The sequence below is a fragment of the Protopterus annectens genome, chromosome 7.part0 (assembly GCF_019279795.1).
Source record: "Protopterus annectens isolate FY-2018-M chromosome 7.part0, PAN1.0, whole genome shotgun sequence".
Taxonomy (NCBI): Eukaryota; Metazoa; Chordata; order Ceratodontiformes; family Protopteridae; genus Protopterus; species Protopterus annectens.
In genome coordinates, this window is record NC_056739.1 from 27,451,141 (window position 1) to 27,468,322 (window position 17,182).

Here is a 17,182-nt window from a genome sequence, read left to right on the forward strand (position 1 = left end):
GAAATTCCCTATGGATATTTAAACAGATGAGCTGTCTTTAAAGTCATCTAGAATACTTGGTAAGCTTTGTCAATGTCTCTTGATTTGGGAGAGGGACCTTTTGAAATGGCCAGTTAACTAGTTAAAAACGTGCATGAATTGGGCACATTCTGTAGTTAACAACTGGCACATCCTGAAATCTGCATATTAAGTGATTTGTAAAGGTATATACTAAAAGCACGAGGGATGGATGTTCAAAACTGAAGGCAAAATTGAAGAATAGCACATTGACAAAAATATTTCCAGCTAATATTTCCAGCTACAGTATTCCATTTCAGCTGACATTTAATAGCCAGGAGTTCATGACAGTCATGACGCCTTCATTTATATGACTGGGCTGCAGGAAAACTTTGACAGGTGACTACCAAATGATGTTCTACCTAGATTTCAATAAGATATTTCATTTTATTGCTACAGGTGACTGCTACAAAAATATTCGGATACATTAGTGTAGTAGTGAGAATAAGGAAGTAGATTGCTGCGGGGTTGAAGGGCAGACCATAGATGATTGAGATTAAGGTAATAATGTCAGGAATCAGATGATTGATAAACAGGGTAGGGTGTCCAGTACTGTTCAGTGTGTTCACTTCGGACATATGTGAGGGTAAACAGGCATATTCTCTGTGCTTGATGACACACAGAGGTGCAGCAGTGCAAGAGGTGATGACACAGAGAGGTGCAGCAGTGCAAGAGGTGATGACACAGAGAGGTGCAGCAGTGCAAGAGGTGATGACACAGAGAGGTGCAGCAGTGCAAGAGGTGATGACACAGAGAGGTGCAGCAGTGCAAGAGGTGATGACACACAGAGGTGCAGCAGTGCAAGAGGTGATGACACAGAGAGGTGCAGCAGTGCAAGAGGTGATGACACAGAGAGGTGCAGCAGTGCAAGAGGTGATGACACACAGAGGTGCAGCAGTGCAAGAGGTGATGACACAGAGAGGTGCAGCAGTGCAAGAGGTGATGACACAGAGAGGTGCAGCAGTGCAAGAGGTGATGACACAGAGAGGTGCAGCAGTGCAAGAGGTGATGACACAGAGAGGTGCAGCAGTGCAAGAGGTGATGACACAGAGAGGTGCAGCAGTGCAAGAGGTGATGACACAGAGAGGTGCAGCAGTGCAAGAGGTGATGACACACAGAGGTGCAGCAGTGCAAGAGGTGATGACACAGAGAGGTGCAGCAGTGCAAGAGGTGATGACACAGAGAGGTGCAGCAGTGCAAGAGGTGATGACACAGAGAGGTGCAGCAGTGCAAGAGGTGATGACACAGAGAGGTGCAGCAGTGCAAGAGGTGATGACACAGAGAGGTGCAGCAGTGCAAGAGGCAGGGAAAATTTAAAGAAGGAATTTGAAAGGCTGAATACGTGCACAGAAGGTGGCAATTTGAGGTTCAGTATAGGCAAATGCAAAAAACTGCAGTTTTACAGCAACTGAGCAGCAATTTTATCTGAGTACATTGACCCAACCACGTCTTTACTGGACCACCAACAGTGAAATGAGAGGACTGTGGCAGCAAGAAACAAAATGCTGGGATGTGTTCTTGGGGTGATAGTCTGTAGAAACAACAAACAATACAGTGCTTCATCTCTTCTGGGCATTGTTCAGGCCACACCTTGAACAATGTTGTACAGTTTTAGAAGCCATACAGTTTTAGAAGCCATACTAAGAGAAGGGCAACCTGTTACTAGAAGGAATTTATATAAAAGCCAAAGGAAAGATGTGTGGGATGGAGGATAAAACTTTATGGGTCAGAGACTGGAGGAACATGAGTCTTCTGATGCTTTGAATGAAGAAAACAGATGGACATGATACTGGCATGTGAGATCATGTCAGGGAGATGTGAAGGGGTCACCTTGATCAGGAAGGAAAAAGAGGGGAGGGGGCATAGGCAGTAGATTTTAGGCTAGGGATCAGATTCTAGGATTATAGGAAGTTACTAGGCTATTGGCCCTGAGGCTCTTACAAGCCTAGCCAAGAAATTGATCCATGTTCCAACAAGTCAGCACCCTGTGCCACTGTCCAGCCAGGGATGGAATCCCAGGGGTGTATTTTCTGTTCCCCATCCAGTTATCCAGATTGCACTTAAACAGGCTTAATGAGGTACTTTGCTTTACATGGAGAGGGAGTCTATTCCACAAAAGGGGTAGTCTCTGGGACACAAATCTGTCCTGCCAACAAGTCCTATTGATGTTACAGACCAGGTTGAGGTCACGCATGTGGGTTACTCAAGTGAAGCTTGACTTGCGGATATGCAGCAGTCCCATGAGGGTAGGGTCTGAGATTGCTTTGTATGCCAGACAGAGGTCACCTTTGAGGAGTCAGTAGCAGACTGAGTAGATGGACAGGGATTTTAGCCTATCTGTGTAGAGCAGATGTTTGAAGCCCTGGATTCTCTGGATGAGGAACCTGTGTGGTCTCTCCAGCTGCTGCATGTGCCAAAAGGGGCATTGTGCTCCATAATGGGTCTTATAAGGGAAGAATACAGGGATGTTATGACCAGCTTGTCCTTGGATGAATTACCCTTACTAATGAGGTGGGCCATTTAGAAAGCTTTCCATACAACAGAGGCAATATGGTGGTCAAAAGTCAGTCTGCTATCAACGTGGTTGCCCAAGTCCCTCACAACTGATTGCTTGCTTAGTGCCTCATTATCAATGTGATAATTTCTGGGGACATCACTCTCCCCAAAAGGGATTATGATGCATTTTTTGGCATTCAGTTTGAGACCATGTTTCTGGCACCATTCATTTGTTTAGGTGAGACCCTCTTGGAGGATGTCCACATCACTAGGAGAATTGATGACTGCACTCCGCTTGCAGTCCTCTGCAAACTTGGTCAGCCAAAGCCCACTAGATTTTGCCTGCACTTCTGAGAAATATATCCCAAACAGAAGAGGACCCAAGACTGATCCCTAGGGTACACAGCTTGTTACTTGAGGAGGCTTCCCCTATTTTGACTAGGTGAGTTCTATCAGTGAGCCAGTTTGCTACCCATCTGGTGACATATGGGATTGATACCTATTTGAGAGAGTTCATCTATTATACCTGAGTGGGAATAGTATTGAAGGTCTTGGCCGGGTCAAGGTAGGTGGTGTGCACCATCTTCCCTTCATCTATGGCTTTGGTGACTGTCTCAGAAAAGCCAACCATATTTAACATTCGTGACCTCCCCTTGATGAAGCCAAAATGTGTGGGATCAAGTGTCTGGAGGTTGCCAATGTCCTTGTTAATGAGGTCCATGATGATCTGTTCCATGGCATTGCAGATCAGGCTAGTTAGGCTGATGGGTCTATAATTATCTGGATTGGTGGATGTTCCACCTTTGTGCAAAGGGATGACAGTAGCTGTCCTCCAGTCGGCTGGGACAAAGCCGGTACTCGGGCTTTGGTTGAATAGGGTACCTAATGGTGCTGCAAGTTCCTACCTGAATTCATGTAGGATGCAGTCTGGGATGTTATTGGGTCCCATGGAGGCTGTATTTCTTGGCTTTGAGAGGGCAGTGATGACTTGCGCCCTAGAGATAAGGGGAGGGGAGCAGGTAGTAGGGATGTCCTGTTTTACTGATGGGGGGATAGAGAAGTGAAGTTTTCACTGAAACTGTCTGCCAGCAGGTTGGCTATATCTAGAGAGTTTGTGTATGTGGTGTCCTTGAGCAGATCTGGGTGCTTTCCTTGAGATTGCGGACATATGTGAAGAAAGTCTTATGATTGTCTTTAGTAGATTTGGCCAGTTTGCTTTGGAGGATTTCACTAGTGCTCTTATTTGGTTGTTCAGGCTAAGGAGAGAATGCTTCCAATTAGACATCTGCTCCTTCTTGGTCCTGGACAGCAATTTTTCATTTTATTATACCGTTTATATATTGTAGATGTCCACAAGACAGGTTTACTCTTCCTTGAGGAGGAGGATTTTGTCCTGTCTGGTATTCCTGATTCCATGCAGCTATATAAATGCTCATATAGTACTTTAGTGTAAGTTTGGACATATGTGCCAGTTCCTGTGGAGGGGGAGGGAGCTGTGAAGCTGTTTATACCTTCCCTCAAGAGGTTGTAATCAGCTTTGGAGTAGTTTATTTGTTTGACCCTAGCTGGAGGGGGGGGGGTGGGGGGGTGGGGGGTGGTGATTGCTTTGTGGTTGGATCTTACCAGGGATGATGACACTGTAGGAATGCTGCAGTGGTCACTCATGTTGGTTAATACAAAGTCCAAGATATTGTCACCTCTTGTGGGGGTGTCAACCAACTGGTCCAAAGCATTTGCATTGACAAAATCAAGGAATCTCTGGGCATTTACGTTTTGGCATGAGTATTTCTTCCAGTTTATGGTTGGATAGTTAGTCATCCACGATCAGAGTAAAGGGTTGAATCTTGATAAAGTCAAAGAGGTCCGGATAGGTGGAGTGGGCATCTTGAGTCAAAGTTGGAGGCCTGTAGCTAGCTATGATTCAAATAGGGGTCTTGTCAATTTGCACCTGGAGTATTTCCTGTGCATCATACTGTTTGACCAGCCTAAACAGATTTAACATAGTGAGACAGCTTTAAAAAAAGCAAGAGAGAAAGGAAGATCTCAGCTGCTTTTTTTAAAGCTGTCTCGCTATGTTAAACTCCGTTAACATGGCGACATACTTTCTAAAAAGCAACGGATATTTTGCTTTCTCTGTTGCTTCCACACATAGCTCTGATGTACTACGTAAGCATATGCATGCGCAGTACATCAGAACTGCCACAGGATACCAGACAGCTGCGGAAGGGTAGCACGGAGGCATTATACAATGCCATTATTTAAGAAAAGTAAGTTTTTTTTTCTTAAATAATGTCATTGTATAATAGCAATAACCCACTTCTGGGTGTGGGTAATGCTGGATTTACCCACGGTTGTCTTTGTTTAGCCACTCGGGCTTCGCCCTCATGACCAAACCACACTAACCATGGGTAAATCCAGCATTACTCACACCCAGGCGTGGGTTATTGCTTAATGATAGCATTTCATCTCCCTGATTCTGACTCTGGTCAGATCTTTGATCAGTTTGTTCATCCTGATTGGATATCTTAGCTCAGTAACGTGCATCATGTCATTTTTTTTTGCATTTAGTTATTCATAGTTTTAGCCTGTGAATCTTCTGTACATCCTGAAATTGAGTGGGAACGCATAATGTGTCTCCTTTGAATATTAAAATATATTGGCCATGTTCTGAAGCAAGTGTAAGTAAAAAAAATATTTGGAGCTGGATGCGTACCTCTCAACCTGGAAACATTAAATATCTGGACAAAGGTCCATAAAAAGTAGGTACAACTGGCCAAAAATCTGGGTGCTGACTAATATTTGGATACATAATTATATAACCCCACCCACTGTGGAATTGTGGGATACCAACATTCAAAACACAAACTGAAGAACAGACAAAATATTAAACACAAAATATAAGCAGAACAATAGTGCTTTATTTGTATAGTGTCAAACTACTACACTAATATTAAATAACGCTATTAAGCATAACAAAATTACAGCATATTAACTAATTATCCAGCATCCATCCATCTGTCCAGCACTAAAAAACATTTTACACAACTTATGTTCCCATTCGGGCATTGGCCAAAAACTCTCTTCTGTCTACAAACCTAGCAAATCTGCTGGGCAGTCTCTTTGAATTATACAGTATTATATATTTCTTGTGCTGTGGTGGTGTATTTATATCAGTATCAGCTGTGTGACCAAATGTCATGCATGTTGGACATTGACATATCACATTTTATTCCTGTACTGGCTGCATGTGAATCACACACAGTTTTTGCTGCTTTGTTTCTGTCCACACAGATCCTCTGCAGGTAGAACCATGTTTATTAATCCTGTCTGTTATTACTTCTACCATTAAATAAAAGCATGCATTGCAAATCTTTCTTATTAAATAGACAGAAGTTAAAGCAATGTGAAATATAAAGAATGCACACATATCTTCCGACAGTTACCTGACGTTGACCATCAGGCATTGAAAAGACTTACTAAATGGGCAAACACACCACTGCAACAATACAAAACATGCCCTTGAGTCTCACAGCTGTTATATATTGTTAACCAAACTGCATTGCAAACCAGACTTACTAGCCATACAAAATTAAACACTCTAGAAATAAAAATAATGCACACACATCGCATTGCATGTCTGTTTACAATAGATGCCGCTTTTACAGGACAATTAAATCATTGTTTTAGATCCATGTAACTGTTTAAAAGGTTGAAAAAGAAACCTGGTCTAGTTAAAATAGCTAATCTATTGCAAGGTTTTGCAACCTAGAGTTTATTATACTAGTTGCAGGAGGTAAATTCTCCCATGTAACAGTGTGAAGTGCTTGCAGGAACTGTCTGAATAATTAATTATCCTCATGGCTTGTCTTCTTTTTTACTTACCTTGAGGTTGAAGAGAAGGTAAATTTCCACATCCTGCAACTGGACAGAGGACATTGGTCAGTGTCTCAGTGGCTGTATGGTGTTGTGTTAGTCAGTTTAAGCCACCCACTACTCTGTAGAAGTTGTGCTAGCTTCCACAGTGGTGCTACTGCTATTTCCTTCCTGAATCCCGAATGATGAATTACCCTCACCTCGATTTTCCATCCAGGATTCTAGTCCAAATTTCAGACCAGTAGTCTATGTTGTCATGTTGATGTGACTTCCTCTTTGGTTGGCTGCCGCTGCAAGTCATGGGCAGACTGCACCCATAAACAATTTTTTAAGCTGTCCCAGTCTTCAACAGGCAGTCACACACTGTATCATAACACTGATGATATTGCACAGGCCCCTGCACATTGATGATGTTGCAGGGTACACTGGTGATGTGTGATGATGTCAGTGGTAATGAAAACTTCTAAATAAAAAATATAATTAAAGGGTCCACTCGGAAATTTGTGGCACCCCATTATATTGCCCTCAAAACCGGGAAATACTTGGGAATTCTGTATGGTTGAGAGATATGGCTGGATGTGACCCCTTACCATAACCAACACCAAATGATATAGATTTTGATGGAAAAAGTGTGCTGTTTTTACATTTTATTTTGTTGAAAAGAATGGTCCCTTGATTTTTATTTCTCATAATGGAAGCTCACCATGGCATCACAATGAACATACAGGGTGTAAACAACATGTTCTATGCCGATAGACTATAAAAGCCTTATGCCTCTGCTCTGTCTCCTACTGACTATTAAAGAGTGATCTATGCCTGACATACAAGGCACTCACCAATCCACCTCTGATGAAACTGTTACAAATTTGTAAGACACACTGCATGAGGGTCACCCGATCTAGGGATCTAAACTTCATCTGTGACGTCAGTAAAACATTCTGGGGAGAGAGATGCATCTTGGAGATCACCCCTTCTCTGGAACAGGCTTCCTATTCACATAAAGCAGAGCCCTTTCCTGACCCTCTTCAAACACAGATTGGATCAATGGATGGGAAATCATAAATTTACTCCTGGGGTGGAGTCCATGTCTCTTATGGACAGGGGCAGTTGGTAAAACACTTAAAGGCATAGGTACAAACTTGAGCCATTCTCTAAGCCTTAGGGTTCAAAATCAGGTAAAATTCGGGTAATGTCTAGGCTTGTGAGGGCTCTTGAGCCGTTAGCATTGGTAATCTGCTATTGAGCCTATGGCCCTATAAAAGACTGAACCCACAATGCCTTACTTCCTAAATTAATGTATAGGCGATTTGTATTTCCATGATAAATGCAACAAGTAGCATTTTAATTCCTTGAAAGACAAGGTGTCAAATAAGTCTTGCAGGTGGAACACCTCACATTGAAAATGAACAAGTAAGATCTAGTTGTGAAACCACAATTTAAACAAGAAGCTGCTCCTGTATAGAAGCAGATTGGTTTTGTTTACCCATAATACTTGTATTTGTATGTAAATCATTGCCACACACCTACCATGATATTATTTTGTGGGAGAAGATAGAGAAAAACCTAACAATATACTATAATCTTCATTTTTTTTGCAAAACCACTTGCAACTTTAACATGTGGAGTAAAACAAAAATGCTTCTGAAAGTGATGTGGACTTTAAGCCCTTGTGTGCATCAAATCGCATCATCATATAAGAAGGACTCTCTAATGTCAGGTTTATCTGGCCAGCCATTCATGACAGTCTCTCTTAACAGCTGCATTTCTTTGTTGTGTGTTGAACAAATTCATAATTTTTGTAATGTTCACTTAATTCAGACATCTGGAAAATAATTTGCAGAACGTGCAGCTCTTTGTCTAGCAAACCTAAGTTCCTCTGTGATAAAACTGACGCAAAACCCACCGACATCAATTTGGTGACTTAAACTCATTGAACTAAATGCCCATTCAACCTGCAAGGGACACTGGCGGGGGGGGGGGTCTACAAGGACCAGGTTCCTCTGCCAACTTTTATGTGAGGGGGGCATCACATCGCACTGCCCCTTACTTATAGCACACTAATTCCACAGCTGCACAATCATAGGTAGAAGACTAACACCCTCCAGGTCTGAAAAGCAACTTGTAGTTTGCAACTGGGACCGCACAGTACAACAGATCAGAGCAGAAACCTTTGGAAACTGCTCATACCAGGGAACTGCAGTTGTAAACTGGTTTTCTGAGAGATGCCATTCATTGAAGTTAAGAGTTTTCTTCCTTTACTCTCTTGCATGTTAGTTCTGCTAATTTTATCGGTTGATGCATCGATTTACTTGTAGGTCACATTTCTGCAAGTTTAACGACATTCTTTGATGCCTTGCTGGTATCTTATGAAACAACATTTTGGAAATGCTGTGCAGTGCCTTATTGTTTGTCTGCAGTCTAACTAATTTATTTATCACAGAAGCATTTTTGGAGCTTCTGACAGTGAAAACATTATGCCCAGTATTTCATCTTCACAACTAGTCTGAGCAGTAGACAAAGCCTTTTGATCCATGTACATCTGGACTACTGTCCTGTAGGAGTACCGATCCAAGTTCTTGTAGGCTAGCAATCACTTAGTGTAAATGGGTTCAGAACTTCATAGAATGTTGGAGTATGTGCTTCCTTAACCACTTTAGCATCTCAAACCATGCAGCTCATTTCTGTAACAAAACATTGCAGTATCATGCTCTTTAACAGCTTCCTGAGTGACACTGTATGAGTTTCATATGAATTTGGAACATATTGTACGATACCAAGAAATCATCTTTTCAACAGGTTTTTCATAATTACTACCGTACTGACTTTAGCAGTGTTTGTTTTGAGACCTTTAAAAATCAACATGCCCCACATAGTTGAGTGGACACACATACATGACATTTATTTCTGTTTGTTTTCAAGCCTTTCTGTATCTGTCTGTCCAGAAGTCTTTCTATATCACTCTATCCACAAACTTTTTTAACCGGAAAATTTTGCCCCTCCTTTGTTGCTCCACAATAGATCTTCCTAATTCATTACTACTATTACCTATAGTCCTTCAATAATTTTATTTGTTAACCGGGTTGGTCCAGCTAGGCTTGTGGCCCATTTTCAGTGGAGACCCGAGGAGAAAAGCTCCAGTACACATACAGTTTACAGAAAAATAACATTTAGATCAAAAAGTATGGACAAAATCAGTTAAACAATAACATAAGAAACACAAAGCAAAAAAAAAATCATGCACATGGACTATACATATCATATTTGACAGAGCAGCAATATATTTACATATTTACAAACGAGTTTAGGCCAACAGTAATGAAATGTAATGTAGAGTAAATTATCTAAAATAGAAGGTACAAATATATGTACCAATAGAGGGGTACTAAGCTATATGGGGAGGGTCTGAAAAAGGTAAATAGGAGGGGTTAGGGAAGCTTTAAGTTGGGGCTTGACATGGACAGATTTTGGCATTAAATAGATGAAGTTTGAGTTTTTATTTAAAGTGGAAGGGGTGGATGATAGAACAAATGTCTCTTGGAAGTTTATTCCAAGCTTGGGCAATGGACTATTTATATAGCCATTTTCCTACAGTTCTTTTGGGTTGGTAGATGTGTAGTAGTTGCTGATTAGAGGTACGAAGAGTCTTAGAAGGAATATAGATAGATATGAAGGAAGAAAGAGCAGGACAGGGTGAAGGTTTGTAAAGAATGAAGTGCAACATTTGAAGTTGAGATAGCAGTAGTAGATGGGGGAATTCTAGCCAGTGGAGAGAATTTAGGGCGAGGCAGTGATGAGAATTGTATGGAGAGTTTGTGATAAATCCAGTTATCTTATGGTAAGTTTGTTGGAGTTTGATTAAGGTTGTGGTTTGAATGTTGGTGAGGACTGGGGTAGCATATTGAAGGGAGGGGAAGAGAAGAGCTTGTGCAAGGGAGAATCTGGCATTAGCAGTTGGCGATACAGTAAACCAAGTTTCTGGTAAGTCTTTTTTTATGCTTTGGAGGATGTGCAAGTTGAATTTGAGTTCATTGTCTATGTTGACCCCAAGGAGTTTAGTGTGAGCTTCAGGTTGGATAACAGTGTTATTTGAGGAAGTAATAGTAAAGGTGGATTTGAGGTGAGAGAGAGATTGAGGGAAAATTATAAGAGTTTGGTCTTTTTATGGTTAAGAATGAGTAAATTGCTGGACAACCATTGTTCTGTGGATACGAAGGCCTGTTGAGTTAGTGTGTGGAGTTTGGAGAAGTTTTCTGAGATGGTGATGAGAATCGAGTCGTCCGCGTATTGGATGAGGGAGGATTGTTTACAGGATGTGTAGAGATGATCATTGGTAAAGACATTGAAGAGGAGGGGACCCAGGATTTGAGCCAGAATTTGAGCTACTGCTCTTTGAAACTCCCTGGGATTCACAGTGTTCAAAAAGGCAACTTCATAAACCTGTATTTGCACAGATGGGTATTGAATGTGCAACGCTTTGAAATAGCTTCATATAGCCTAATAAGTCAAAATTCTAGATTAGAATCCAGCACAGAGAACATTAGATTATGTTACAACAACTTCTGCAACTGAAGTAGTCAATGTTCCCTTGTGATTCATTTGTTTATATCCTGATGATCTGTATGCATTCTCATCTTCGTTTGCTTACTTTTTCCACACAATTCAGATATAGTCAAGGCTTTCAGCCTATGCTTGTTTGGCCTCTAGGTCTGTTAAAGTAGGAGTATCATCCTAGTTTTCATTAAATGAATATGACTGTCCTTTAAAGGATAACTTGGCTATCCTAGCTCTAGAATCATATGTTTTATTAATAAAGAAGTATAAATCACAAAAGTATGTAAAGGAATCTTTAGTCTGGTAACATTCATTTGATTATAGGTTTTATTAATAAAGAAGTATAAATCACAAAAGTATGTAAAGGAATCTTTAGTCTGGTAACATTCATTTGATTATAGGTTTTAAACTGAATTTTATTAGCCACCATGACTATACTAAATACTGTTTTTAGAATATTTTTTCAAACTTAAAAATATCTCTGGGATCTCTAAAGCTATGCAGACACTGTTCTTTATATTTTAGATGAATCACTAGTTTCTGAAAGTATATTGCATTCTGCACAAATATAATAGTAATGCCTTCATTAACATGTTTATCTGAATAAAAACCATTTGATGGCACTTCTGTAGTCTATACTGTATTGGTATCATACCTTTCAGCTATGTCCACAAACATTTGTTTTGCTTTATTCTGTTTTGCTGCTTCTTCGACATATAAATCCTGCTATACAGATGCATTGTGATGTTTGCCCATTTTTCTGAAATTTCCACATAGCATGCTTATATATAAATATATAAAATACACACACACACACGCATAGGATTTACATAAATTAGTCAAAAACAACAAAACATCAATATTCAAAACTTCAAGAACATAAGGTTGGCAATGTGAACCTACGCACATGCACTAAGAATCGGTCTCATTACGTTTATGTACTTTTAAATGGGATTGCATATTTACTTTTGTGGTGAAAAGTAATTTAAAACTACATTGTCTGTTGAGAAACTGTTTTTATTTTACGTTTTGGGTCTGGGGAAAGAGTTTAAATTGCTTTTATACTGTGTTTTGTGGGAAAAGGTGAATTTTATGCTATTTCCTGATGTTCATCGTGTTTCACTGCTGCAGTCATTACACTTGGGTTATCCTGCTGTCAGGCGGTCCCGCAGTCGGACAGAGTTCCAAACTCTAGGTCCGGCCTCGGTTGCTGTTGCTTCTTCCCTGACGTCAGTGCGCCAGGGGTATATAAGATGCAGCCGACGACATTTTCTTCAGTCTTTCTTGCCGCGCAGTGCCCGAAGCAAAAGCAGTTCGCAAGTGCCAGTTGGCCAACTCCTGAGATTTTCTTTTATTGCCTCAGCACAGGCCCCTTGCTATTCCGCCTGTGTTAGATATTGTGGATGATGTGCTCTCTGAATCCAGCTTAATCCCTGATTCTTTGCCCACAGCACCAGTCTAGCCAGATAGGTACTACAGAGTCCCTGACTCTCACAAATTTATTTATAAAAACCCTGCTGCTGACCCAGAAACTATTTTACAGGGTCCCAAAGTGGTAAAGGGTTCCACTGCTAAATATCCAGTTCCCTCTGACAGGGATTCTACAGCATTAGATAGATGGGGGAAGAAAGTTTACACTTCTGCAACTTTAGCAGTAAGGGCTTTAAATTGCCAGTTCCACATGCTTAAATACCAACAATATTTAATGTCTCTGTTAAAACAGAAAATGCTTACCAGCTCAGGAGGTCCTGACTATAAGGAAATGCAGGATTTATTGCATGCAGCTGAACAAGTGGGAAAACATACTCTGCAATGTGGTTTTGATTCATTAGCGGCTTCTTGTAGAGCCGCAGTAACAGGATCTGTGATTCGAAGGCATGCTTGGTTAAAAGAACAAAGTTTACCTGATCATGTTAAGGCAAAATTATTGGATGCTCCTTTACAGCATGATATCTTGTTTGGTGTTAAGGCAGAAGAGGTATTAAAGAAAATGGAGGATAAGGCAAAATCTTAGCAAACAGTGAAGGATTTCTTACAGGTACAGCCACCTCGATTTAGCAGAAATGGGCCTTCTAAAAATTGGTCCTTTCCAGTGTCAGACAGACCACAAAGAGACAGATACAGATCTCAGCCCCAAGGCTCTTACAGACCACGACAGTGGGGTACTTCAACCACAAAAGGAGGAGAAGACAAGTCACAACCTTACAGGAAACTGTCCCAATGACTTCCCCCTTCAAATGCCAAGCAACTTACCTTTTGGCAGCTCCCTTAGGGGGAAAACTTGAACTTTTTTCACAAAATTGGCATATAATCACCCAAGACAAATGGGTTTTAAATATTGTGCTCAAGGTTACAGGTTCCACTTTCACACTCTACCAAGGCCAAAAGGAATGCCAGACCTGCCACAAAATCAATGGGCAGAGGCACAAAAACAAATTACAGCCCTCATGGACAAGAGAGCTATTCAAAAAGTGCCACAACAGGAACAAGGACAAGGATTTTACTCAAGACTTTTCTTGGTCCCCAGAAAGGACAAAGCCTGGAGACCCATACTTGACCTATCTACTCTAAATACTTACCTGGATGTTCCGAAATTCAAAATGTTGACACTACAGCAACTTCTTCCCATGCTGGGCAAGAAGGCTTGACTTGTTAATTTGGACCTCAAAGAGGCATACCTGCATGTCTCAATCAGACAAAATTGCAGAAGATACCTCAGATTCATAGCTGGCAAAATGCATTACCAATTCTCTACACTGCCCTTTGGCTTAACTACTGCACCCAGGGTCTTCACAAAATGCCTGGCACCAGTAATTGCATTTTGCAGACAAGAAGGAATTCAAATATATCCCTACTTGGACAAGGACATTCTTCTAAAGCATCTGGCATTTGTAAAAAGATTGCTAATTTGCCTAGGGTACACAGTAAACAAAAAGAAGTCAAAAGTAGTTCCCTCAGAAGAGATAATATTCCTGGTTGCCAGCTTAAATACAATGGCCAAGATGGCTTATCTCATGCCAGACAAGCAAAGACAACTGACTCAGTACTTTCAATTGATGGCAACAAAACCCCAACTCCCTGCAAGAAAAATTCTGCAGGCCTTAGGGTTCATGGCGTCCTGCATACTACTAATGCCATATGCCAGACTGCATATGAAGAAATTACAATGGTACCTAAAAAGTGTTTGGACTCAACACTGTCACAGTTTGGAAACAGTAATACCACTTATTCCCTGCCTACAACAGGAGTTTCGATGGTGGGCACAGGCATGTCACCACAACAAGGGACAGCCTTTCACTTTACCCACATCCAGGCAGACACTGACAACAGATGCTTTGGATTATGCCTGGGGAGCACACATGGCAGGAACATGTATTCAGGGCAAGTGGGCTGCAGACCAAATTCATCTTCACATCAATCAAAAAGAGATGCTAGCTGTACAAAATGCCCTAACAGCTTTCAAGGACCTTCTGCATCCAGGACAACTATTACTAAAGACGGGCAACACCACAGTTATGTGGTACATAAACAAGCAAGAGGACACTCATTCTTATCCCCTCTGCAGACAAGCCATGACTTTGTGGAACACAGCACTGACCTATCAAGTTCATCTGCAAGCACAATTCCTGCCAGGAAAGAAAAATACTTTGGCAGACGACTTAAGCAGAAACATCATGGATCCTCACGAGTGGAAATTAAATCCACAAGTATTCAACATGATAACACAAAAATGGGGGTGCCCAGACATAGATCTTTTTGCCTCCCCTCTGAACTGCCAACTACAGAAATTCTGCACAAGGACTTACCACACACAAGCATGGAAAGTGGATGTTCTCTCGTTCAGCTGGAAAACCCTAAAAGTATATGCCTTCCCACCACTGCCTCTCCTTTCAAAGGTACTCCTAAAAGACAGATAAGAAAGGCCAAAAATGATCCTGATTGCCCCAGACCGGCCACACCAGCACTGGTACCCAATCTTAAAGAACTTGGCTCAAGGCCCAGAATGGATTTTACCTCAAATTCCTCATCTTCTGAAATTCCTCATCTTCTGACTCAACAAAACAATCAAATCCTGCACAGCCAGCTCAAAACCTTAAACTTGGCTGCATGGCAGATTACTTAGCCAAGCAGCCAACACCTCTTTCTAAAGCAGTCATGGATGTCATTTTGGAGGCCAGGAGGCCCAGCACCAGGAAATCCTATTCAGAAAAGTGGAAGAGATTCTGCGCCTGGAACCAGGCTCAAAGCTTTGACCCTCTTATTCCAAATATTCCTCAGATATTACAATACTTAACTGAGATGCTGGACAAAGGCCTATCCTTTTCATCCATTAAGATCCAAGCCTCTGCCATCTCAGCTCATTACAACACGGGACCTCCTATATTCTCTCATCCATTATTAAAACACTACCTCAGAGGGGCTAAAGACTTGGGACCGCCCTGGAGAGCACAACACCGACTTGGGACCTCAACTTTGTCTTGGAAAAACTAACTTTACCTCCTTTTGAGCCAGCCAATTCAGCAGAATTAAAATGTGTCATGGAAAACTGCTCTGCTTCTGGCAATAACCTCGGCATGAAGAGTCTCAGAGTTACAGGCACTAACGGCAGTGGAACCTTTCATCATTTTTCATCAGGACAGGGTTTCTTTAAGAACAAACCCTACATTTATGCCAAAGGTGGTATCCAGTGTGGCTCTTAACCAAACTATTCACTTGCCAACATTTTATCCAAATCCCCAGAATAAAGGGGAGAGACTTCTGCACTCATTGGACATACACATGCAGTTACGCTTCTACTTGGACAAAACAAAAGCTTTCAGGAAAATTGAGCAATTGTTTGTAGCATATGCTGCAGGATCACAGGGAAAGGCTATTCCAAAGCAGACCATTTCAAAGTGGATAGGACACTGTATCCATTTCTGCTACACACAGCATGGAAAAACTGTACCTAGCAACATTAGGCCACATTCCACCAGGGCAACAGCCACTTCAACTGCCTTCCTTAGAGGAGTATCTACCAAGGATATTTTGGAAGCTGCAACTTGGAGTTCAGAGCACACCTTTACCAAGCATTACCACTTGCCTCTTTATTCTAAATCCAGAGCTGGCTTTGCCAATGCAGTGCTGCAGGGCCTCATAGCCACCCCGAATCATTTATAGACCCAGCCACCCAACCTCAGCTTTGGGATTCAACCCAAGTGTAATGACTGCAGCAGTGAAACACAATGAACATAGTACAGTTTTGTACCTACCATAAAAGTAGATGTTCGAGTGTATTCACTGCTGCAGTCCAGATTACTCTCCCTCCATCCCCACTTTCTTAGCTGGGACTTATCTATACCTTTCTACTCTATACAACCTATGTGGTGTATTTGCTTGTAACTGAGGGTATTGTTTTTATTTTTTATGTATTTCTTATTAGCAATATGTATTGCCTACCTATTTGGGGGCACCTGACATCTGGGGCAAGAAAAACTGAAGAAAATGGCGTCAGTTGCATCTTATATACCCCTGGCACACTGACGTCAGGGAAGAAGCGACAGCAACTGATGCCGGACCAAGACTTTGGAACTCTGTCCGACTGCGGGACTGCCTGACGGCAGGATAACCCAAGTGTAATGACTGCAGCAGTGAATACACTCGAACATCTACATTTATGGTAGGTACAAAACTGTACTTTTTACTGACTATTGCTACTAAGCTTCCTCTGTAGACAAGCACCATTTTCAGCTTGACAATGGGACAAATGACCCATCTCTGACAGACCTTCTTCTAGCCACAAAAAGAAAAAGAACTAAGCAGCCTTTGCCATCACAGCAGGCTGGTAATTTGCCAAAGGAGGGTGGCACTTGCTGTTGCCAAAACTGATTCCTCAGACCACTCATCTTTTTCCTTGGATCCCTCTGGAGTTGCCCATACAAACAGCATGAACCTGGAGTTAGCCATATCCTCTACGGCTGTTAGGCACTTTTGTTATGTGAGAAGGGATAAGGAATGTGTCACTGCTTAGCCAGAATGCAGTGCTCATCACTGGGGAAGTTGTTGCTTGCAATTCTATGTCTGTTTACTCCAACTTTCCTGTCAAAAAGAGACTGAACACTAAACATTTAACTGCTCCTGTGTCACTTTCTCTGTACAGGTATAATTTATTGGTCTTGACGCAGGGTCTTGTGCAGGCTATTGATCTTGTAAAGTGGTTTTAGGT

At 41.5% G+C, this 17,182-nt stretch overlaps 1 protein-coding gene across 1 annotated transcript in view; it reads right to left on the reverse strand.

The window, feature by feature from the left end:
• Positions 1–17,182, reverse strand: part of LOC122805775 — an 889,800-nt gene that overhangs the window by 17,597 nt on the left and 855,021 nt on the right. The window lies entirely within an intron of this gene.